We start from the raw sequence: 26,610 nt of genomic DNA on the forward strand, positions 1-26,610 counted from the left end.
ATAAAGACCTAATCAGGAACAAAAGATCTATAAAGATAAATTAAACTTTGTTGGATGTTGCTCATCCTAAAGTAGAAAGTTTAAAAAATATTTTGAAAAAAATGATAGGGTTAGGAACTATTAATGCTAGTGAGGCAAGATGTGTTTTGGGACATAGAACTGAGAGTTACTGTAAATAGCAAAATTACTTTTTTTTGAGACTTACTGATGTTAAAGGCTACAGCAGTTTAACGAGGACTGAGGCAAATGATACAAGTGATACGGGTGTGGGGTTGGTTGGACCCCATTTGTAAACACAAGGGATAAACTGAAAAATACATAATGCTTTCTTTGTTATGGGCCTATCTTTAGCCATAGGCTATAGTACATGTTTCATAAACACCCTTTTTTCAGAGTAAAAACTTGAACTTTAAGTGTTGCTTGTTTTTAAATTATTCCAAACAAAATGGTGAGAATAACAGAAAGAAATGCTTCAATTTTTACAGTGGAATTGGACAAATGGTAAACATGAGTTAGAAAAATAGGAATTTTGAATGTGTAGAATTTTGAATGTAAAACTACTTTTGCCTTCCCTGATACATTAACATGTTCGACACAACTCCCTTACATATTATACATTTTGTTGGGATCTGGTCACTGCCACACTTCAAGATACGTTCTTCTTATCTTGACAACCAATGCTTTAAAGTCTTATAAAACTCTAATATCAACTTGTAATCTACAGGATAGAAAATGGTTATGCGTTTCCAAACAGACATACCTAATAACACGCAGTTGCTGATAGGAACGTTTGTTTGGGAAGAGGCTTTATTTAATATTTCATCTTTGTTTGTGGATATGAAATTAGTAGAATTGGATATAATGGCTACAGGTGGCTACAAGCAGGTGGGTATGGATTGGTAATGGAAAGAATTGACCCAGGGCCCATAATTACAGTTTCATAAACTACTGGATTTGCTAATGTTTACAGTTGAGTGATGCTGTAACATAGAGGTTCAGAATTGTTAGTTTGTTCCTTTCTGCCAGTTGTAGCCATGTCACAAGTTTGAGTGTGAAAATAATTAAGACTAGTAATGTGATGCTAGAGTAAGCAATGAATGCTGCCTTAACTAATTTCTTTGGCTCTGCAGTCACTGGAGAAAAATAAATCCAATTTTTACAAGAAGCATATCGGCTCAACATTTTGACACTTGAATATTTAAGCAATTCAAACTATGATAAAATGTGTTTGATTGAGACCTATATCTGTCTCAGTTTGGTGCTTTCTCAAATGTGACCCAAATGTCTTTCAGCAGGGGAAATATCATGAACTGATACACTTCAAGCAATAGATGAAAAACACTCTCATTTCTTAAGCAGCACAACATGTAAGATATTTTTTTATTGTACTATTGTTTTAACTCTTTTAAAAAAATCAATGACCAGCAAATGACAAAGGACAGAAAAGCCATAAAAATAGTTGGTTGTGTTCAGATCTTTGCTTAAATAAAGCCCTGCATTCAGTGTCTCCTCTTGCCCCTTTGGTATAAATGAATAAAGCTAATTCAAAAATGATGCTAAGATCCCCAATGTGCACTGCTGCCCTGGAAGAGCGGTGTTTCCAGTTGGATAAGCTGATGAGTTTCAGTGTGACACAGACACTGCTGCCTGTCAACTTCCCAGGAAAAACAGGTGTCTCGATTTTAGAGTAGGGCAAGCACTTGTGCATGTTGACACATGTGGGTCCTGATATAGTGTTAAGTCCAAATGGATCCATACTTACTTGGATTAAAATAAGTTTAATTCAACCAGGGAGTTTATTTGTCACAAAGATAATGCAACAAGGTAAAGGACCAGTTCTGGAATAAGAAAAACAACATTTGTTTAGTTTACATTTTATGAATAAAATGTAAAGCAAAATTTATTCATACCCTTCTCAATATTCAAATAATAAAAAAAAAAATCTTCATTGGTATTACAACAGTCGAACAATTCTTTGCTGGACTGCACTTCCCATGTTTCCAGTGTTATTTTGAGTTATCGCTGATGATGAGCTCCAGGTCTTCGGACCTGGTAGGGCTCCATAACATCTTTCTAATTTTCACCTCATTCCACACATTCTCCATCAGATTCAAGTGAAGACTCTGGCAGGGCAGTTCTGAAACATTCATATTTCTAAACCCCACATGCTGCCACCACCAGGAAAGGGTTTGGAGTACTATCTACCAGCTTGTACAGTCATATTCAATAAATTAGAATATGAATTCCAATGACGCCCATTTGTCAGACTCAAAGTAACTTCTGAAAATTGACCATATTTTAGCAGGTGCTAAACATACTTTTCACTAAGACTACATTTCTGTAATTTAAAGTTTTTTTTTTTAATTGGTCGGTAATATTCCAATTTTTAGTACCATGGATTCATTATAATTAAAAGAAGTAAGGCTTTCAAACATCCATCTGCATGTAATTAATCTATATGTATTTCACCCAGTGATAAAGTTCCTGAAATAAATATACTTTTCAATAATATTTTAATTTATTGAATTTTTTAAACTAAGCATTTGCAATGACATTGTTTCCTGAAAGCTCTAAATGGATGGGGGTACTGAGGTATCACTGATTAGATTTTTGTTAAGATTATATGTTTGTTCTCATTTATTTTGCTTTAGATTTGTTACAGACTCTGCTTTGACATTAACAATGTCTGACATCTATAACACGTGCAAGTGAAATAAGTAAACTGGGGAGGGCTAAACGTTTACTAGTAAAGACTGGTCTTTGTTTTCCAAACGAATCCCGAGCTACAAATAAATCCCTCGAGCAGCATTTTTCCATTTCAGCAGACAATACGACAGGCTCATGTGTCAGTGCACATGGGCCAAAACTAACATGGCAACACACAATTAGAGCCCTAATAAATTAGGGCACATTTAACAGCAGCAGCATGTCAACATGGCCCAGAATAGGGCCTGCATGCAGCATATCGAAGATACAGTGCCTACGTGCTGGAAACAAACTAATGGGAAGCAATTTGGAATTGGCCCAAGATTTAATTACTGTCCCCACCTTCTCTGTTCAATGAGGTCTGCGGCCTCCTGGGAGAGGCCTATTTCAGTCAGGTAATGGAGAGCCCATGCCCAGAAGTGGATGATCAAATTGTCTGAAGCAATCTGCTTTTTTGCACTTATTTTGTCCCCAAAGACTGAATGAGCTGACCCAAAGATTTCTAAGCCAAATTTTCGAGCAGTTCTCCATTCATTGCTGTTTAGTGGTGGGATTGTTTTGGGGATTGGATTTGAGTTAGCAGCTAAACCATGTGAGTTTACTTTGGTAAACAGGACTATAGAACAAACATACATCATTTTTGGAATGAATTTCCCCCATAACACAGACAAACAAAGCATGAATTCATATGAAAATAATCAGTTCAGCTTTTGTTGTTTTTCCATTTTTTGAGGACATTTGTTCACTCTTCCGCCCTGCGACAGACTGGCGACCTGTCCAGGGTGTGCCCTGCCTCTCGCCCGGAACGTTAGCTGGAGATGGGCACCAGCACCCCTCCCAACCCCACTAAGGAACAAGGGTGTAAATAAATTGGATGGATGGATGTTCACTCTGCCATATGATGTTACGATATCCAAAGCTAAAGAAAAACATTAGTCTTAAATGAGAATAAAATTATTCAAAATGAAACCACCACACAAGTGCTTCTATTAAAAACGAGGATTGCAGTAAATAGGAGAGCTCTTGCATAACAAACATCTATATCAAAAGTGGCCGTGGCTGGTCTTCTGTATAAATTACACGAGGAGTTTTTATTATTTTCCCATTCTGATTGACACACAAGAAAAGCACTTAAGGACAAAGAGGTAGAACCAACGGCAATATCGACAAGCACTGAATACTCATAAAAAAATTAGATATGTTCACGTTCCTTCTCTTAATACAAAGGAAATACAACGGGTCCAGATGAATAATGCAGAATTGTAACACATTTTCAAGCATGTATTACAGACTAAGATCAAAACTTAAATTGTCCGACTATTTTGCAGAAATCAATAAATGCAACACGTCATCGTATCAAAGGTCAGAGTGGATTCATTAAATGCACTATTTAAGGCTTTTTTTTAGATTATGTAAAGTGAAATGAACTGTAGAGAATACTGTCTGTGTGAATACTGTTTCTATGTTCACCAATAATTACCTTGTATAATAATAACGTGCAAAGAACATAATTTCAAACAGCCTCAAAATGTTTGCTAGGCAGGCTATTTTCTTCTTTTTCTTGATTTTTAACATTAGAAGGGGGCTGAGGTGTTTGTGAAATACATGTAATTAACATAAGACTGGGGGAGGGAGTGATAATCTGACGTCACTGCGGGGAGCGCCATGATACGGGATATTTACGGGAAAATACTAATACAGGAGCATGGCAGGAAACTGTAGTTTCTCGACCAAAACGGAAGTCTTGACAGGTATGCACTGTAGCGGTTTGGAGTTGTCTCAACTGGGTTTCTGGTTTTAATTACAGTGGTATTGACTCTCAATACATGAAATGCCCCTCATAATTAATTATTAGTAGGCTAATTGATGAATAAACAGTGCCGTGCCCTCTCACTCGTTTCCTAACCTCCTTCCTTTCTGTGCGCCTCATAAATGTCTTGTTGCTGTGAAATGACGATTACATGTATAAGAAATAACAGAAGGAAATCTTTGAGAAAGTCGTCTAGCAGTCTTCTCTGTGTTTTTTTTTTTTTGTGAACATCTCAGTTAGGGAGATCCACGTGGCCACCTACGACGCATTTAGAAACTTGTGCTGAGAACCCTTGAAATCAAATCACTCAATGCAGATGTTGATGGTGTTTTCCCCAATTAAATTCCTTGGGTATTGTGTAAAATCAACTTTTTGAGCTTTATCTTATATTATTCTCTCATCAAAAACCTATCTGGACAGTTGCTTTGATTCTTTAACACATCTAATTGAATTTAATTTAATATTTTAAAGGCTTGTTCATACAAAGCACAATTTATTTTAACAGCTCCACCTGACGAGCAGCAACAGCAATTAGCAAACACCTGGTGGAACTGCAAATCTGATGACCTTATCATACTCCACAGTTCAATGCTCATGAGAATGATCGTAAAGGGCATCCTGAAGAAGCATGGTTGTCATGACATGAGAGTCTGAGTAGTACCCACTTAAAGAGACAGATTGCAAAGTAATTTTTATAGCAACTGAACGTAACAGTTGCTTGATTGTGATACATAATGACTTTTTTTTCCTGAAATGAAGTCATTACTTCAGGCAAATGAATTAAATAATGACTGGAAAATACATAGCAAAACACGTAACATCTATTAATGCTGATTATACATTTCTCAGTATTCAGTCATATTTGGTAAATTCGAATATTTGTCACCTAAGGCTTGTCAGATTAAAACTACCTTCTGAAATAACAACCTTCAGGCAGATATTAAACATTTATTAAACTTAAGCCCACACTTAAGTTCTCATCAGTCTGTGTTATTTTAATCATAAGTGCCATGTTTCTATTAGCTGCAAGTGAAAAATCGTCATAATTAACAAAAAGCTTAAAAAATCCATGAGTAATCATATGACGTTATACTTCGTAAATTATGTTAAAGAAACAGTTAAACTAATGAGTATAACGGTGTCTAGCTTTCCCACTGCTTTTCTAGATTATTGTTCCCATGTTGGTATTTCCTTGATCTATTAAGGGCTTAATGTCTGACGGATTTCCAAATGAGCCCTGGCATGCATATAAATCAATGGTTTTTGTACAAACAGATCTAGATGTTTGGCGTTCTGTACTAAATAGCGGTAGATGTATAAATGACTGCATTTTAAAGAACACATGTGGCTACTTTGTCATTTGTGGTTTAACAAGATCAAAGGCAATTAACTAATCTGTATGAGAGAATAAAATACACAAATAACTCTTCTGCCAACTCACAATACTGAATGATAAAGGAAAATAAAAGGTAGTACATCTAAATCCATGCCACACAACAATCACATTGTTTGCTGTAATTAAACTCTGCAATCCCCAGTGGTTAGTGAAAGACTTCACTAAGAGGAAACATGTCACAAGTTCCCAAAGGGTTGTTTGTATTGTCAGTGATGGTTTTTCAATGCTGTGGATCTTAATCTTTCTTTCATTGGCACATGGTCCCCAGGCCTGTTCTGCATTGACCTTTCCCAAGTCCTATTTTAAAGACCATAAATGAATGAATGACTCCTGATGTGAGGACATATTGTCTTTAAATCCCTGTGGAAATTAAGCTCAGCACAAATGTTTAGTCTCTTTTACCCTCTTTAACAGCTTTTTAATGAAACTTAAAGAAACCCCTTAAAATTAGCAATCAACTGTAAAACTTGAATGTTTGCGAAGATGAGTCACTTTTATGTTTTTTTTTTGTTTTTTTTCAATGCTGTGTAAAAGAAATGGCATTTGTGAGACTTGAGGTCACATCTGATTTAAAGCTAGATATAAATATTGTACTGCAAAACAAGGATCTCGATCTGGATCATACGCTCTGATGGAAAATGACCAACAAAAGCAAATACATTTTAGCATATCTCAAACAACTGCATTGCTACTTTTGCCCTCAAAACACAATCATAGCACCTATATTAGAAACAAGCAGTTGTTGGAGAACATTTTATCATAATCATAAACTCCTTCCCTCAGGGTGAGCCTCCACTTCTTCATGGTGCTTTGACACCAGAGGTTAGTGAGAGGCGAGTGTCTCTCTATCTTGAGCGCATAGAAGACTGGATTTTCACATCTCTGCTGGCCCTGAAGGCTATCAGGTCTCGGCATCTGTGCCATGAAAATGCTCCGTGTCCAGTGTCCCCCTTAATTCATCATCACCCTTATAATGTCTGAAAGAAATATGCGGCTGTAAGTATCATCTTTCACGGGTGTCACAGGTTGAGCTCACCATTTGTTCTGGATGCCATAAAGTTCATGTAGGTTTTTATGGCAAAAAGTGCAAGAAAATATGAGTTCAGCAGTAAATTTCATTTTACAAAAAGAAGGGGAAAAGGCCATTGTCAGTTGGAAAAGCAGTATAATTCTTTAGAGGAAAAGGGTGATATACTGCATGTAACACACAAAATCTTGTTTTGGGTTAGTTTTTGACTGCCCCTTTCATTTATTTCATTATTTGGTCCTTGCTCTCTTGTTTAAAATGTTTTAAGAATCATAGGAATTGTCCCTTTTTCTCTTACATAAGTTTCTGTTCAAATACAAGATTTTTTATTTTTATTGGGTCCAGTCCTCATAGATAATGAAAACGGTATGGTGAGTCTGGTCACCTTTACACATTGGGATCGCTTTGTTCAACAAAAGAGGGAGAACAAAATATTTTGCTTGTGATATCTGACTTTATTAAGTCAGTCATAAAAAGACCACATTTGGTTCAGGCAGCAAATGAAACAGTCAGTAACATTTAGTCTAAACCTACCAGAGCTACGATCGTAAAGGGCATCATGAAGAAGCATGGTTGTCATGACATGAGGGAGAGTCTGAGTAGTACCCACTTAAAGAGACAGATTGCAAAGTAATTTTTATAGCAACTGAACGTAACAGTTACTTGATTGTGATACATAATGACTTTTTTTTCCTGAAATGAAGTCATTACTTCAGGCAAATGAATTAAATAATGACTGGAAAATACATAGCAAAACACGTAACATCTATTAATGCTGATTATACATTTCTCAGTATTCAGTCATATTGGTCCTTGCTCTCTTATATAAAATGTTTTAAGAATCATAGGAATTGTCCCTTTTTCTCTTACATAGGTTTCTGTTCAAATACAAGATTTTTTATGTATTTCAAGTTGCTGTATCTTGAAATACAGCAACTGCATTTCAAGTTTCGTTAAGACCCTGTTGCATAAAACACTGTTCTAAAATTTAACTTTGTCAATTTAGTTAATTTACTGAATAGGTGTAAAAGTAAAAGTTGCAAAGTATATTTCTAAAACGCAAACATGCAAAGCTAGAATGCTGTAAGACTGTAACAAGCCTAAAACGATGGTCAGCTCTTTTTATTTCACTGATGGAACATAAACTCCATCTGGTTTTGCTAAATAATTAGGAATCTCACATGGCGATCAGCATTTTTTTTTCCTTTCCAGACATGCAGGAACAAGGTGAAAAAGGTCCTCACTACATGGGGGCACATGGTTTCACACAAATAGACCTCACTTTTTTTCTGACCATATGGATATTTACATGTACTTGCTTGTCTACCTTTCTATGCTTTCTTTTTACACATCAACTGTAACCACTGAAAAAAGAATAAAACGCCGCACCTTTACTAAAACCACTACACTGAAACACTAATTTCTTTCCAGTGAAACAACCTTTCCTTATAGAGGCATCACTATAACACAGATGGTAATAATCACATCCACCAATGTGCACACATTTGCCTAGAAGGAATGGTGATAAAATAATGAAGAATAATTTCATTCACACTGATGCACGATAACAACGGTGCAAAAATAGCAATACGCTTCTAGGGAAATTATACTCTTTTCTGTTTAGTTGAGAGTGACATGACCTGAGCACACAATTCCTCACATCTGCTGTCAAAGCAGAATATTTGGAGTTTTAACATGGACAGTGACAGTAGGCATAACATAATGTATAACAGAATAACAGAAATAATTAAAAATAGCTCAAAGTATGAAGCTATTTGAGAAATTTTAGTTGGGTAGGAATAAATCTTTAACATTCATGTGTCATTTGTAAATGTCTTACCTTGTTTGTAGTCATGCAGGGGATAGTTTTTATCTTGATAGAAAAGAAATCAACTGTGGACAGGTCAACAGTCCAACACAAAGTTGCTGGATCTTTGGTGGGAAGTAAAAAAAAAAAAGCTTTAAGCTTAAACAAAAAAAAAAAAACAAAACATGAGAAAACACTACAGAGTCTGTAGACATGTCTAACTATAAGGATTCAATGACATGACTGACAAGACAGAAACTTTTTTTTATTTTTTTTTATTTTTATTGCTGCATATTTTCTCAAATTGTGTTTAACTCAGCTTACAACAATATCTCTCATAAAAGAATATAAAATTGGTGAAAGATAATGAACTTGTACTGTTGAGCATACATTGGCAGGTAAATGCAGGGTTTGCAACAGAGTGATTTCCTTTTTTTTTGTTTTTTCAAACACCATCACATACATGCCTTGTGCTTTACATGTGCATGAAGCATACTCATTTCAATTAGCACCAAAGCAAGACTGTTATGGAATTCTTTTTTGGAAATGTCAAAACATTCTTTCATTCCTTGCACTTTCTCACATGTAAGTTGCAGAGTTTGGGTTGCATCCTTTCCACCTGTATTGCAGTCCTTATCACCATTGCCTGCCTAACAATCCAAACAACATGCATCTTCATAACCAGCTTCTGTATTTCCATCTACATGGGACCCCCTTATGTCCTCGCCATCAGCAATGGCATAATTAGCTCAATCATCAACACTGGCAGTATTGCCATTGTCACTACCTAAGCAGCAGTCTTCATCTGGTTCATGTTACAGTCCTCTTGTGAGTTTGCAACTTCCCATCCTCTCCAGAGCGCTTTCTCCTACGCATGTTTTCTAGACCTGACTTTTATACTAGTCTTCTGCTCCTCTTCCTCGGCCCATTGTTTTCAACATTTTTTTTTTTTTTTCGTTTTTTGTTTCTTGGAATTTTCAATTACTCTTGTTTTCATATTCTTATATTTAATTGGGAGCTGGATGGGTTGTTTGTGGAGCGGGTCTGGTAATGCAGCATTTGGTGGCGTGAATTCTCATCTGTTTCTTACAAACTAGTCCTCCAACCTTGAGAGATGCAAACAGCTTAGCCTGTCCAGAGTTCTTCTTGTGTACTGGTTGAATCTTCTGAGAGGAATTCACCTGTCTGTTTTTATCAAGAAATAAAAAGTAAATTTTCTTTATTTTTTATTTTACAAAAATAGCACACTTTTTCTGTTTTAATAGTGTTGCTTTAGCTTTTGTTTGCCAGATATTTTCTAACAAGTTCACAAGGTCTTATGAATACAACTTTGACTAATTTTTCACTGTAATCTACTTTGAAAGGTTGCTACCACATAAAAAAGGCTCAATGACAGTAAATGCATCAACATGGCAGTGATGAGAAATATGAATTAATTACAGACATTGTTTATGCAATTTTAATAGATTATACACTTGACGAAAATAGTAATATATTGTGAACTGAGCCATAATTTGCTTAGAAGTTTTGGAACTTCTAAAATGAGTCATAAAAATGGCTCGATTTCACTAAATATATCATCATGACACTGAAAAGATATGAAATAATTTAAGATATTGTTGATGCCATTTTAGATGATTGTATACACAAGAATAAAATGGTGAAATTTCATTAAGTCAACCCTAATATATTTTCCAACTTCTAAAGCCGGGATCTGCAACTCCAGTCCTCCATTGACACTATCTTTGGATGCATCCATGGTTTAACACACCTGAGTCAAAAGACTGAGTTACCTTCTTGGTATTTCAGAAAGTCTTGCAAAGAGCACACACCTGAATTGATTTAACCAGTAAATCAATTCAGGTGTGTTGGAGCAGGAACACATTCAAAAGCTGCAGGACAGTGGTACTCAAGAACTGGATTTGCAGACCCCTGTTCTTCTCTATCTCAATTTGATTTAAAACACATTCTTTCAAACACATTACCCCAGCAATCAGACCTGCCTGGCACTAAGGGGGATCCTGCTGGACAGGGACAGCTCAGTCCCTGCAGCCCATAGGGAGTGCGGAACATCCCCAAGAGCCATAGGTCACCATCCAGGTGCACATAATATGACATAAACACCCACACAGATTGCACCTCATCAGTGGGGAGAGGAATATGCCCTACGCTACCCCACATAATATTTGAGTACTTCATGTTCCCCCACCCCAAACTCCCTTCACAGTTGCTGTGTAAGTGTGGCATAAGATGCAGGGGGATGGCATGGGTGCTAAGGTGGCAGCATGGAGCCCCTGCCGGGGATCAGCAGATATATCTTTAACAGATGGTTTTGGATGTTTTTCAGAAACACTCTGTTAAGTCTTAATTTCTTTCCCGCTGGCTTTACACATTTTAATTAAAAAAACAATAAGAGCCACCGAATCAGTTACCCATGAAAAAAAACTTAATTAAAATGGTAAACTTCACAAAGGAATAAGATACAAAATGTAATTTTTTTGTTATAAGAAGTTTGTATTATCTTTATCTTTTTAACAAATGCTTTAGCTTATCATATTGGTGAATTTCATGTGAAGACAAATTCATGGAGCAAAAATATCTGCTGATGAGCAGTTCATGGACTATTGTCACGTCAACAGATTTAAAAGATGAGAGATGTTGTTAATTTATAATCTGACACATCTGAGGTGATATTTGGCCCAATTCCTGGGAAAACAGTATCCAGTCAACTGAATGACATGATGATGCATCAACTACAGCCACAGTTTGAAGCTGCTGGGCTAATTATCACATCCATCAGCTTTTAACAATGTAGCGCTCATTACTCGAGACCCAGCATCTGGAGCCAATCAAGCTTACAGCACAACTTCTGCAAATGATCTATTCATTGTAGACTTCACAGGTTCAGTCTTTTGCATTATTGGCCAGTTCATGAATTTGTCATCACCAAACTCATCACTTCTAGCTGAATCAAGCATGTTGTACATTCTAGGCAAAGTTTGTTATTGAACAGAAATGAACTTTTCTTGTGTACTGCTGCAGTTAGTTCTAGTACATGATTAGTGGGGCCTCGAGTTTTTATTCCTGTAATGCTTATTTAGTTTAAATAACACAACGTGACAAATGATCTTTCTTCATATTAGAATATGACACAATATCAAATTAATCTTTGTTTCTGATGCTCTAATTCATATATTATGTCTCATAACTGCTGACATTAGAGCTTTATTGTTTCTTCACAGAAACGCAATTGGAGCTTAAAGAATGGTCAGAAAGCAGTGAAATTAATATAACTAATTATTTATTGATTTTCGCTTCTGTTATGAACTAACTTTAATTCAAAAACACGGTTGTTACTTGTAGTTTTCCCATTTGCATATGGAAGCTTATACGCTGACACAACTTAACAGCTAACATTCATGATTTGATGTTGTGAATTGTACACTTTATGAATTCTGGGGTCATTCCTATCCTGCATGTAAATGTAAAAAAAAAAAACAAAGTTGATATCAGTCTGCTATGTATCAGTGGATGAAAATGGATTCTTTTGTTTCTTTTACTTAGAAAAAATACACACACACACACAAAAAAAGAAGTCTTGGGATTAATGCAATTCTTTCCATCTTAAATATTTATTCATATTATATCTGAGAGTTTGAATGCTGAGTGTTTGGATAAAAAAAACATCGTCTGTTTTAATGGCATTCAGTATATTGACACAAGCATTGGCGGTTCAGAAAAGAGATACTAGACAAAGAATTCATTATCTCTGAGAGCCACACTGGATTAAAGCAGGATTTCAAGAAAAGCAGAGAGTAGAGAATCAACTAGTCATTGTCATCTAAGAAATAAATAAAAAAAAAGATGTTTTTAAAATTGCAGTATTTTTTATATTTTAGTCGATTTTTAGGAATTGTTAGACATACATATACTGTAAAAGAGTCCATAGTTGGGTGACATTTAAGGTTGCTAACCATTCATTTGCTATGACTGTATGACTTCTGCAACTCTACAGTTAATGAAGACATGGCAATATTTTATGCCCATTCTCAAAATGGTGGGCGCCCATTCTGTTCCACGTATTACAACAGGACCAATACTTTAAAATGAAAACTAAATTACATGGTGCAGTTGTGACCATTTCCTGCAAGAATTCAGTGATGATTTGACCTTTTCTTGAAAGCGTGAAAAATGGTCAGTAATTACTGCGGCTGACTGGGTAAATGGGAGTCCCCTACATACAATTTGATCATTCTGTCGGTGGAGCTATAAGCCTTTTCCCTGAAGTATACAATCCATCATGCCTATATATTCTGGCATGTGCCTGTTACATGTTGCAAAGAAGGTCTTTTTTTCTTTTTACACATTCTGAAAAGGCAAGTTGAGAAACCTCATGTAGAGTGAGGAATTCTGGAGTTTGATTACTTACATTTTTAAGAATATGGCTTCATAGATAATATTCAATATGTTTTCACAGAAAATGCACATGACCACATCACAATAATTTAAAAAATAGATGAAACAACATTTTACAATTTTAATTACTCAAGTGGACAAACACTCAAACACAGTCTGGGGAAATAAAGAAACTTATATTACTACTTAAAATCTTAGATTGTAAGAATTTTGTTGCAACTTACTGCCACCTCACAGAACTGATCACTCATCAACTGGAGATGGCCAAATGCACTCTAAGCTCTTTACAAAAATATCAGAAATAGTTCTTTGATTTAGTATTGAATCAAGAACTGCAAATCATCTACAGACTTGTATTGTAAGCAACAAATGGTGTACACCAGTATTTTCCTGCAGTGGCTGTGCATATCCCTTAGCCCTTAGGCCATGACACCCTAGGCAGAAAGCCATACTGCCCATATTGTACCTGTGCATCATTTTAGACACAGACAATTATTGGAATCATGCTTGACATACTTGACCAGTTTCATACTTTTAACCCAGGACCTTATTGCCAGGAGGAATTATGTGCCTGTTCACAAAAATAAACATTACCTGGAAACCGTAATTGTTGGATGCTTGCTAAACATAAACATATTTTATTATTATTATTATTATTATTGAAAACCTTTCACAACTGGCTGGGAATCTCTTTGCAATTTTCTGAAAACATGAACATATATGTCATACGTGACAATAAGAAATTACTCTAAAACCCATCATGTTTTTACTTCAATGTCTATGTAAATGAAAAGAGAGTTGTGTCTCAGGACACAGATCATCATGACAGTTTCCTTAACTACTGTGGACTGTTTTGTAAAACATTACTGTCTTTAAATAGCCTTTGGAACACTTTGTGCCTGCTGCACAAGGAACACAAGGCAGTGATCCCACGAGAAAGTATAAAAGAACATTCTTATGTAAATGTCATGTCACAAACATAACTTGTCAAGGATCCCGTGTTAATTTTGTATGCAATATGTGGTAAAGCAAGTAATATATTTTTTCTTTGATCTTCAAGATCTTGTTTGAACTATGTTAAGCTGCGGCAGTTTTGGAAAACTATTTTCCAAAAAGACAAGCAAGACCTTACTGTACCCCTTTTTCATTCCTCCTGATGTGTTCTTGATCATTCTATACTCGGACTGATATCCCCATGGGGATCGCATATCCTTAGGGATATTTTCTGTGTATTACATTAATTTGCTGTACAAATCCCATGTGCAGCTTGACATGCTCTTCTCTTTAATCTCCCTGCACATAGCACTCATCATTAGCATATAACATTTAAGTTGAAGCTAAATAAAACTTTGCTAAGTCTCCCAGAAACTTATCCATATGCACAATTTGTAAAGGAGATCACTGCATCCCAATATCTGCAAGGAAAAGGCATCGAGAGTGCTCAAACATAAGAAGAAACTGAACAAAAGATAATTTCAATGATTCAATTTTTATCAAGTATATCCACTGAGCTCCAGGATCACGCCATTCAAGAACACACCTAATGGATGGCTGCACTCACTCACACAACAAATACATTTCAGTGCTTTACCTTTGTCAGCATTTTCTTTTGTTCTGTGTGCAGCCATTGTCTAATATACAGTACATTAACATAGGAATAGTGTGAGGCAGGCTTTTTGTAGCTCATATACTGACAGCTTTTTTGCATGAGTATCCTCTGGAGACGGATCCTTCTTCATGGGAGGTGTCTTACACATTCCTTAAAAGAGACTCTATAACAGAGTCTCTACCCCCAGAGACTCTCTAACAGACACAAATCACTTTGACATGTCTCACTTCTCCTTCCTCTTTTACTCACAGGATGCAGACATTTCAAAAAGTGACCAGAGCTATACATCACAGTTTGCACACCAGCAGCAAGTAATCACACACACTCGAACCATGGCAGCCGAACAGGATTGAGAATTTGGTTTAATGGCATAAAATACTCCTTTTGTTGCAGTTTTTGTTTCACTTAAGTTTTTTATTAGCTCACATCATGTGTCTCATCCAAACACTCTTACACTAATAATGCAAATCCAGTGCATATTCTGCTGAATGTCATTTATGTAGTGAAAGCTTACCCAGTCGGATGGTGACAGTATTAGTGTCATCCTACATCTGAAGAAGCTGTAACCTAGAAAGAAACTTGGGAGTGTAAAACTTTAAATGAAAATCACTGTTCTTCCACATGTTCTCTCCTGCAGTTCTGTTCTTCTTTATCATTGACACTATATGGACATATTCAGTCATCTTTTAATATGCCTGTGGTGAGGTTAAAAGAATGTGTACACAAGCTCAAGTAACAGTGAAGTACAGCAAACACCAAAACAGAGAAACCTTTAACAGGAATGTACAATGGTGCAAATGAAGGGCAAACTTATCCTGTACCATAAGAAAACTCAACATCATGGATTTCAGATAAATTAGAAGAAAATATAAACGATTCTTTGAACATCTCTGGTGACCAGCATGTCCAGTACTAAAAATTCAAATTTTTTTGTTACTTATTCATTGCATTTCTCTGTTTCTGATTTAGCAAACGACAAGCATGAAGCACTTTATTTTTAATTTACTAAAAATCAGATAAATGATTATTAAAAAAATGTGGTTACACATTGCTTTTGGGATAGAATAGCGGTCCCATAGATTGCTTATATTTCTTTGGAATAATGTTGCATTTTTTCCTAAAAATCTGGAAAAATGGATCACTAATCACACCGAAAACATGAGATTGTTGATTGAAATTGAATCCTTTGATGTTAGCAGAACCTTTCATAATCATATTTGTGGTAGTTTCGCATAAAGCAACATTTTATTTTTTTGCTGTATTTTGTGCATCACTGATTCCTATCATGTTGTGCTGGAATCGTGAAGAAGAATTAAAAACAAAGTAAACTATAATTTAACTTTCCCTGCCCTTGTTCACAAATTTTCAATTCAGAACTGCAGCAGTGCTGTGCAATAGCTGTTTGATTGGACTGTTACTTTAGATTTTATGATTTTTCTATTAGTCTTAAATCTCTGAGTTTAAAAGTGGCTGGTGTCCCTCTGTGCTGCTATATCCTATCTATTAATAAAACATGGCCAACTTCTCTTTTTACTGCCATTTGAAACAAATACATGATAAGTTTGTATTATATTCTAAGCAAGAGGTACAGTTTTAGTTATTTACTTTTCATTTTCTTGAGTAAATTTCAGTATGAAGCTTTGGCAAAATGCTTATGCCATTTTTTTGTGTTGTTTTATTTCTTTGTCAGATGATACAATTCTAGCAATGACAGCCTACATGTTAACTTTCAACTCAATTCACATCACAGAATATGCAAAAGCCATTATGGATCTGTCATTTTAGCTGCAACAGCAGTTCTCCTCTCGTCTCTGCTAATATATTTATTTGCAGATCTCAGACATCCTTATAGACCTTTTGCTTTTAGAAATTTTAAGTTTATTGGTAAGACGTATGGTAAGGAAGTAGATGCAAAATGAGGAAAAAAAGAGAAACCTCTTCACTGTGTTGTTATATATGCTCTACACATAAGTATTCTACTCATCTTTGCTTCAAATGGAATTCATTGGCTGTTATCAATGTAAATTACACTTTGTGAGGTTCCATGCTGTCCAGACCTTAGTTAACAGATTGATAGTCAGTTCAGGTTTATTTATTGCTATTGCTATAGTCAAGGCATGCAGCTGCATTATGTATGCCGTTTTACGTACCAGTTTTTATTCCTGGATGGGGAAAAGGCTAAATGAATCAAATCAATGCTTTGCTGAAAATTCAGAACTTCTGATCTGTGCAAAGTTGTTTTTAAACCTCTTCTACTGCTCACTTTCTCTTTATCAGTCAAATACCTCTATCAACCACCCAACCGATATGGACCATAACTCACATCACAATAATACGTTTCCATCTCTACTGGAACTTATGTTTTATATGTGCTCTATAGACATAATGTATATTATTTGACTTTTCAGATATTCTGTGATTATAGCTACAGAGGATCTGAGAACTGTATACAACACTATAAAGCTTGAATTTTTGATTCAGTATCTAAGAATACAGAGAGCTAATGTAGTACCTGTAAGATGTGGTTAGAGTAATATTTGCACCTATATTATTAGATTTGGAGGGAAATGACCTGGAATTTCTAAGTTGAAGTACCTGTGTGATAGTTACAACACCAAAACTGTTTTGTGTTTGTTAAAAAAAAAAATCATAGGAAGATACTGGTTTGTGTACCTTTTGGAATCTCCCCAGGTTTGCAAGATTGTTCAAACAGCAGTGATGCAATCATTTAGCCCCTCCCTTCCTTGCAGCAGCATGCCATATGTTTAATTTCTAGCTACTTATTCACAGCCCCTTTGCGATGTTTAGCCAATCTGCGGTTTCCTGTCGAGATGTTTCCCAGTTGCTGAGTCACCACTAAGCAATCATTCCAATGTGAATGTAAATTAATGTAGAAAAATGTCACTCAGTAGACAGCTCCATTAATTGTTCACACTGCAAAAAATGTTTTTTATGGAACTGATTCTTGTATAGACTAACATTTTGCTTAAAACTTATAATTAAAAATATTAGGCTCCTATAATCCTATTGGTTCCTCTTTGGGGAAATTTATTTGAATAAGCAGCACAGTGGCAGGCAAGTGGAAGAACACAGATACACATTAAAGATTTTACCATAGTGCCATGAAAATGTTGTCATTTTATAACTTATATTTTGCAGCTCCTTTTTAGAGAGAAAAAAATCCTGTGCCTTCAAAACAAGTAACTGCAGTATTAAAAATGATAACGAGTATCAAGTATTTTTCTTAATATTGGTGTTGAGTTTAAAGTTTTAGCATTGTGACAACCCTGTCAGACTGACTCTTCCTTGAAAGACATGCTTCTTTTATTCTGTGTTCAAATAATTTCTGTCTGGATTCCAAACTTAGATCATCACGCCAGTAGTTCTTCTCCTGGTCTGTTTCACAATGGTGATGAGGGGGGGTTGAAAAGGATTTCAGTAAATCCAGAGCCTTCTCATTTCCTCACCATCCCAATTTCTGAAATGTCATTTCTAATCAACATGAAGCACTACAGCAATTACCAAGGACACATCATATTTATTCTTACAGTTCTAAGTCTAACATATTTTACTTGTATGGTTGTTTTTAATGTAGAAGTGCCTTTTTTAATCAATGCTATGAAAAACAAGAGAAATGAGTCACCAATAGCACAAAAATAACACACACACACACACACACGCACACACTCACATCTAAGGAGAATTATTTTGTAGTTTTACAATAATTCTTTATTTATATTACCAACAAACATTTTTAGTGTGACAAAACTTTTTATAGGCAAACTGGGGAAAATTTATGCCACAATTTCTTTGTGTGAATGAGGGAACGATAATCGTTCTTAGGAGCGTTGGAATGAGAAGTTCATATGATAAGCTTAGCAGACGCGCGGTTCTGCCAGGTGTTTGCTAATTGCTGCTGCCGCTAGTCTGGTGGAGCTGCGCAATGGAGGGGTGCTCAGTGAGGCAGAAGCTCAGCTAGAAACTTCAGCTCAAAAGAGGAGCTTTGTGGGAGCAAGCATTTAGACACCTTGGATAGCTGCCACAGGAGAGTCAAAAATGACTCAAACCTGCATGAAATATGAAAGCAACACTCCAGGTATGTTTTTGATGAGGAAATAACATTATAAGATACCCAGGAGGATTTCCCCTCCTGGCAAAACAAATAGTTGAGTGAGTACTGCATTTATATAGAAATGGTATTAACCCAGACCTACACACCACAGCAGTTTTAACTTACTTGTCTTTTAAAACTGCCATGCTGCTTGCTGTTGCCGAAATAGATTTTTATTATAATGCTTGTGTAGTAATTTTAAGAGGTGTCCAATTGGCCAGTAAATGTACGTTTTGATTAAATGCTAAAATCATATCTGAATTGGGGACTTTTTTACATTCTGCAAGTGCAGCATTTGAGTGACTTCTTCTTTTGTCACAATATAAGTTTAGGTTTTTTTGCCCTGAGATTGATTTTGCCAGCAGTTATTTGAATGACTTTGATGGAATGCATTTCTTCATTAACATCAGCAACAAAATAAATGACTTACAATGTAAATTTTTTTCCTGGATATTTTTTCATCTCCACATGCAGAACAGCAGCAAATAAGTGTTGACATTTATGTCAAAGCTTTCATTTTCTTGTCATGAATGATCCCCTGCAGCAAACTCAGGAGAAGATGCAGCAATTAATCACATTTTTGGATACACTTGAATTAATGCTGCTCAGTGCGATGAGTAGAGTGTCTTTTGTGACTGCAGCAGTGGCACCGGAATAGGAGGATCGGGGGTCCACTGGCCTCCCCACTTTATGGCCCTGCCCAGATGCATTCTGGTTCCTCCAGGGACTTTATGCAGGCTGCACCCGCCCACAGCTGACTTCTCTTTCTCTCTCTCTCTCTCTCTCTCTCTCTCCGTCTTTGCCTTGCTCTCTCCATGTCTAGACACGGACCTTGAACATATAGATAAATAATTCCATGTATTGTTTATAATTATTGTGTGTCCCAACGACAGCTGCAGTTTGCAACTGGACTGCACTCGGATTGCAGGTCGCTATGTGGACAAAATGGGGAAGAAGAAAAATTACCTCCTTTGTTTGTGTAACAAAGGAGGTCTTCAAATTAACAGAAGAAAGAATTAATCAGGACTAGTAACAGCCAGACATGGTCATTGTTTCACTATTTGAATGTAATGTCACTCAGAAACATTTGTCACATCATCTTTCTATACATGCACAAAATTATTTTTTAATTTACTGAAGGTCTTCTGCTTTTTTATTTTATTTTTAACACAGTGGTACTTAATGTTTCCAATGTTCTGAAATGAATAGATGTAACATTGTCTATTTATCAGGTAATGCCCAACAAAAAAATGTCTAGCACCGTGGACCCAGCGGGATGAATCATTGATAGGTCCAAAGAAAAGCTGGAATCTGGAGTATTGTAATAAATTACACACACATCATGACCATGATTATTTAAGGATTTAACTTTTTTCTATATTTTATTTTCCAGGGTTTAAATATTAAGCAAACTGAAATTGTAATACAAAGAGAGCTAAGAGCAAAGGTTTTAATTAATTCTCTTTATTTATATATATATATATATATATATATATATATACACAGATATATACATGCACTGTGCTAGGCAAACTAGGTGAGGTTTATTTCCTGCCTAAATGTACAGACTAAATAGCTTATGAAGAAAGATTTTATGGTCACAGCAGACAGACTTATCGGCTTCATTGAAATTTTTGTAGACATTAAAATGTGTCTTTTAAACCTGACACTGTTGAGCATGGCAGTGGTTGCATTATGCTGTCCACAAATTGGTTGAAATGAGGAAAACTGACTGTCTAAATGTTTCAACTTCAACTCAGACCAACAGATTGATGAAATCTGAAAACAATTAAACTAAGTTTTCCACAATGACAATGGTTCCAAAAACAGTGTAACAGTTGAAATATTCTATCCATAAGTTAAGTTCAATTCTAAGGGAAATATTTCTCAGCAGTCTAATACTTAGCCAAAGACGGAGTGTGCATTAAGCCAGATGATGTATTCTACAAAAACAATAAAAAATAAAAAAGCAGAAACATTACTGACACATGTCATTATCTATCTCCAGTTCTCTTTAAAATGCTCATACAACCTGTCAAAATAAGATATGCATAATAGACAAACTTATAATGGAATTCAAGATATTAAAGCTATTCCTCACTGCCTCAATGAGTTTAACTGTTGTATTACATTTTAATGGGTGGTCATCTGACCTTTGCGCTTCATTAAAACCACCCACTTTCCTACCAGCATTTAACGCTCAGATGTAAAACAAAAAGTTTAATATCTACTATGGTCCACATATAAAAGAGTAAACCATTCATCTGATCTAGTTGGGAGAAATTAGATGAACTGAAGTTCCATATCTCCATAGCCAACTTAAGCAGTTTATTGGAATAAATCAGAGTAATGCCCTGTTGATGTCTGCATCTTTATTGCAGCTCCTGAAGATGATGGTGATGATAATTGTATTATTAAATGGATTACAGATGTAATTGTGAAATGAAGGGAACAGGGGTTCACACAATACAGTGGTTGACATATAGACTAAGGACAGATTATATTTGCTTGACTGAACATTAAATGTCTTAAACTACTTATGTTGTGATATCGTCTGTGTCTTTTTCTTAAAAAATATCCCTGGCTGTGTAATTTATGCATTTGCACTACTTTTGCTTGTTTTAAAATATTATTTAAAATACATTTAGCTTTAATGCCTCTTACAAAGCAAAACACACTCCTCATGTGACTTTTTTAAAACAACAATTAGTGCGCCGTGTTAAATCATAGAATACATAAATTAATCTGATGAGGGAAAGAAAACAACTGATAATTTCCCATTTTATTTAAAAACACATAAATAAACCCCACAACTTATAGATAAAAACATGATAGACATCAAGGATGATTTTATAAATAACAGACTTTCGAGAAAATAATTAAAATATTGTACTGTATTTATACCTGCAAATAGACTAACCTTTTGGTTACTAATGGGGAATTCTCTATTTTGCTACACAGAACATTTTCTGTTTTTGTTTTCTTTTGTTACTGACTTGGCTTACAGAGCATTTTACAAAGATGTCACATAAGTAGCGTGACATGTGCCGTTCTTAGAACAGCTTACCAAGTGTCTCTACTGTAGGGTTGCTGTGGCTCTTAGAATAAGAGTAAGACTTTCAGTTGTAAGTTGAATTTGAAAATAATACAGTAGTTCTTGATCCCTAAGTAGAGTTGGTAAATATATAATTTTATCCAAACAGTTCTTTGCTTCTTCACTTGCTAACTTACTTTTTTTTTCCACTGTGGGAGGAACCACAATAAATGTGAGTATTTGTGAGAAAAAACTGTGATAGCCACTAAAGCATTGTCACTATGCAAAAAGTTTTTTTTTTAGTTTTTTTTTTTAAGTTCTAGCACATATTAATCTAAAACATTCAATAGAGTTTACTAGAGCACTGACAACGAATTACCTTTTCATGGCTTAATGTTTAAAAATGTAGTGCTCTTTCTCTTCAGAGCACAAAAAATGAACATGCTTTATTCTATTGCAAAACAAACTTGAACACACCCAGACTCAATGAGATTAAACATCCGAGTAGAATATTTTCTAAACAAAACTTAAATGGAAATACACTCCAGCTGGATATTTGTATTCCTGAGCTAAAGGTACCGTCCAGGGCAGTGGACTTTGGCTCTGCATGAGTTAAGAAACGGACAACATGTTTTATTCATACCACATGTCCTGAGTGTAATGGAGAAGGAAAAAGTACAAACCGTGGACCAAAAAAAAAAGTCTTTCATACCCTCGAGCCTTCTGATGATGTCAGCAATTTAAAAATACTGGTACATGTACTAGAATCTGCCATGTTCTTTTCATACCTGAAGTGATTCCTCCGTTGTTTTTTTCAGCTTACCAGTCTGTATGGTCATCTTTATGTTTGTTTCTGTCTCACAGTGGTGTTCTTACATCTTTTATTTAGATAGTGGAACAGAAACAGTTTTGGGTAACTTCATAAGTATAACTATGAACATGCTACGTAAAAGCAAAGTAATAGCATAGATATCGGGTGTAGTTGAGATCAAAATCAAGCCCCAAAATCAATTACCTATTTGGAAACCTATGAAAGTTGAATATTCAGTAGACTGTACAATAACAGAACTCCAAAGGCACATGGATTGGAATGTCAATGATTTCTTTGGCGCTGCAGTGAGTCCAATCTCATCTGTAGAAGGTCTGGAGTTTTATGAGTGATTCAAGTTTAATATTTAAGCTCTGTGGCATTCAGCTACCCACAGATATAACTCTGCAAATTGATGTGAAATTATCAACCTTATTTGGCAATATTATTCCCCCACTTTTTTTTACACATTTCAACCCAAATTTTGTTTGCCTGTAGGGCTTTTAATAAAAGTCAGACTTCTGAGAGACGCACAGTATGTCAAGTCAGTGTTAATCAATTGGTTTTCGGTGCCCCAATGTTGGAACTGGTTTGTGCTCTGCAGAAAAATTAATATTAAATATCTTCCATGGTAATGTTAGAGTAACCATCGTAGTTCAACATGTTTTGGTGGGTTTAAGGTTCATATACTGGTTTAGAGACCGGGAATTGAGAAAAGCTTTACAAACACAATGAATAAAACAAAGTGCAAAATGTTGTTACCAAAAGCACAATATCAATTTGGGGTTGAGCAGAGTTTAGACATCTCAAACGGAGCTTTCCAATAATGAGCACAAGGACAAATCCACAGTAATACAGAGCAAAGTGTAATGTTTTGGAACATGACATCACTGTTAACTGACACAAAAAATTGGGTAAAATTATCCTTAACCAATAACTTTTCTATGTGTTGGACGTAAACTGGAAAGTTTATACTATGTTTGCTTTTGCCACCCATTTTTCGATAGAATAGCTACTGCATTACAAGACAAAGTGGTGTTAAAGAAAACAATAGTGCAGCATGTTTGTATACTTCTGATTCTGTAAGAAATGTAAGTTCATCTTGCAAAAATTTGAGGCACTATATACACAACGCATAGGACTTCTCAAAAATCTCACTAATAACAAAATACTTCCATTACATAATTACATGCTAGTATAAAAAATAATTACTCTATTCCACCTTGAAATTACATTATTCCTTAATCAGGAATTCAAACAGAGGAACACCTATCTCCACAGGTTCTTTGAAGACCAATTCTGTCAAGCTTTTTTTTCTTCGGATTTTGCGCTCTGTATTACTTTGTATTTGTTCCTGTGCTCATTGCTGGGAAGCAAATTCATTTGCACTACTTTTTCTTGTTTTAAAATATTATTTAAAAGACATTTAGGGGTCGACCAGATTTCTAAACTCTGGTCGACCCCATCTGTCTTTCACTCTACAACACAAGGCATGCAGAGTCATGTGTGTTAAAAACAAAAATAAACACACAGTGGAATTACTATATTAAACACAAGTGGAGCAAGAGAAATAGCTTGAAATAGGTCACAAGTAATCTAATGACTTCAACATGGTGAAGTACACATTTTGATTAATCCTTCTATTTAGGGGTTTCTCAGACATCCTGGCAAGAACATCACATCTTTTTAAATGTTGAAAACAAAGTACAGACAAAGTCAGAAACCTTTCTAGTACTTGGTCTTTCCCTCTGCCTCTAAGGCTTTTTCTTCCCTTTTAGTAGTTGACTTTCTTTATAACTCAGGGGGCACTAATGCCGACAGTTGGTGAAATATTTAAAGTTGTTGGAGGCCATTACTTCAAAGTAATTAAGTAAAAGGTGGGTGGACAGTAGTGTCTCATAAAATAATCAGTGCTGATCCTTAGTTCTTTCCCAGTGGTGGACAATGGGTCACCTCAGCAGAGGTAAGAGCGATTGCCTAACAAGAGAACAGTGCAATATTAGAAATTTGCATGAATAGGCAAGGGGGCCAGGACATGTGCTGTAACAGCAGATTAAAAGGTGGGCACTGAAGTTGTTAGGGGAGCAAAATTGAAGTAACTTTTAATCTGTTAGAAAATAAAATAATTTATTTAGAGGAAATGTTTACATTAAAATCTTCAATTGCTGTTTTGCAGTTCACATTTTCCCGTAAGTCATTACCTTGTTATATAAGGCAAACATGTTGTTTTGCCTTATATAACTTTTCTGTTAGAACAGAAAATACTCAGTAACCAGACTGAAACGGTTGATTAAATTACAATCTTAAGAATGCAGATCTGAGGAAGCTCGTTTCAACAACAGCTTCTGAGGGTCACTGACTACAGAGTCACAAGGAAGTGCTCCAAGTTCACATGTTTGATAAGCACCAAATGAAAATCACCTGAACTCCATTAACCTTGTCCTTGGTGTGTGCCTATTTACCGGGTTGGGTCGCTCACCACCAATATTAATACACCTGAATGTTTAATCTCAGCTGATCGTGGCTTTTTCTAGACAGTACAGACATCTTTTTTGATTTTGCTCAGCTTTCTAGTTCAAACCAACAATGCTGAAGGATCACTAAAGGTCACATAATACAGAAGTTGCATGAATATGAGTCTTAAGGGTCAATTGAACTGTCAAGCTTTGTTGACACAGCGGTACACAAAGAAATGAGGGTCCAGCTTTGTGAACAAGATAATAAAACCTATATGAGCTCACAAATGGAAAATAGTGTAGTACATTGCATTAAGTTGAATTAAGAAGAACACCCAATGCTTTGGAATTCACCTGAAAAGTAGATGGAGTCCACCAGCATGTGATTTAATTTCTGTATGAATTAAAATGTTTTGGAAAAACCTTGGGACTTTATTAGAGAATGTTGGTGAATAAACGACATACAATGAACACAGCAAAGAGGTTAAGGATGAAGGTCAGGGGCCTTTTAAGTCAGGATTTAGTTAGAAGTAATATCGTAAGCTTTGGAAATTTCTCGGAGCACTGCTTAATCCATCTTTTGAAAGTGGAAAGGATGTGGCACAACTCAAAATGAACATGGCCTCCCAACTAAACTTAAGGGCTCTGCATTGTCGATCTGAACTCCTGAAATCAATTCTTATCGTTGCAGTTGCATGTCAAAAATCACATCATTTGGTTCTGAGCCTCATGTTGTCTGCCTTATCTTATCACAACCACTCCGGTGAACGTCCTCCTGCCCCCTTTCCATGCAAAACTACTGTGTGATTGGTCTGAATTTTATGGGTTTGCTTATTTATGAGGATTATAGCACTACTGTACTTCAATGAGCCACTGCTTTATGTCATGTGAGACAGGAGAAATCGTACAACAGCCAAGGGACCATTCTAACTCTAGAGGAGAGATTTTTTAAATTATTTTTAATCAGATAACCCAGTTATAGTTTCCCTTCCACCTCCCAGTTGTGTACCAGTTTGTAATAATCAATCACATAAAATGCTAATAAACTTGCATTGAAATTTGGGAATACAATGTCACAAAACATGCAAAATTTCAAGGAGTATTTATACTTTTGCAATGATTTTTACATGCCTCAGTTTTACTGTTAGTCCTATAAAGAACAAAAGCTCTCTAATAATTTAGGATAAATCCTAAATAATTTGTATATGGCTTTTCAAAAACATACCAACAAACAAAAAGTAGGATTCTACATTAGAATGGTCTCTCACACAGACGCATGCACACAAACCCCAAAAGAGACATGTACAGTAAACATTTACTTAATGTATAATCATGCTGTGCATTGTGTCCTTTTTCATATTTATAATATACCAATCAGTATGTAGAAAAATTATTTCTTGTTTTATGAAATAGTACATTACAAAGAGATA

At 35.6% G+C, this 26,610-nt stretch overlaps 1 long non-coding RNA gene across 1 annotated transcript in view; it reads left to right on the top strand.

Annotated features, from left to right (window-relative positions):
* LOC103463372 (uncharacterized) overlaps window positions 1-26,610 on the top strand; it is an 83,243-nt gene that overhangs the window by 3,724 nt on the left and 52,909 nt on the right. The window lies entirely within an intron of this gene.

This window comes from Poecilia reticulata, linkage group LG4 (assembly GCF_000633615.1).
Source record: "Poecilia reticulata strain Guanapo linkage group LG4, Guppy_female_1.0+MT, whole genome shotgun sequence".
Lineage (NCBI taxonomy): Eukaryota > Metazoa > Chordata > Actinopteri > Cyprinodontiformes > Poeciliidae > Poecilia > Poecilia reticulata.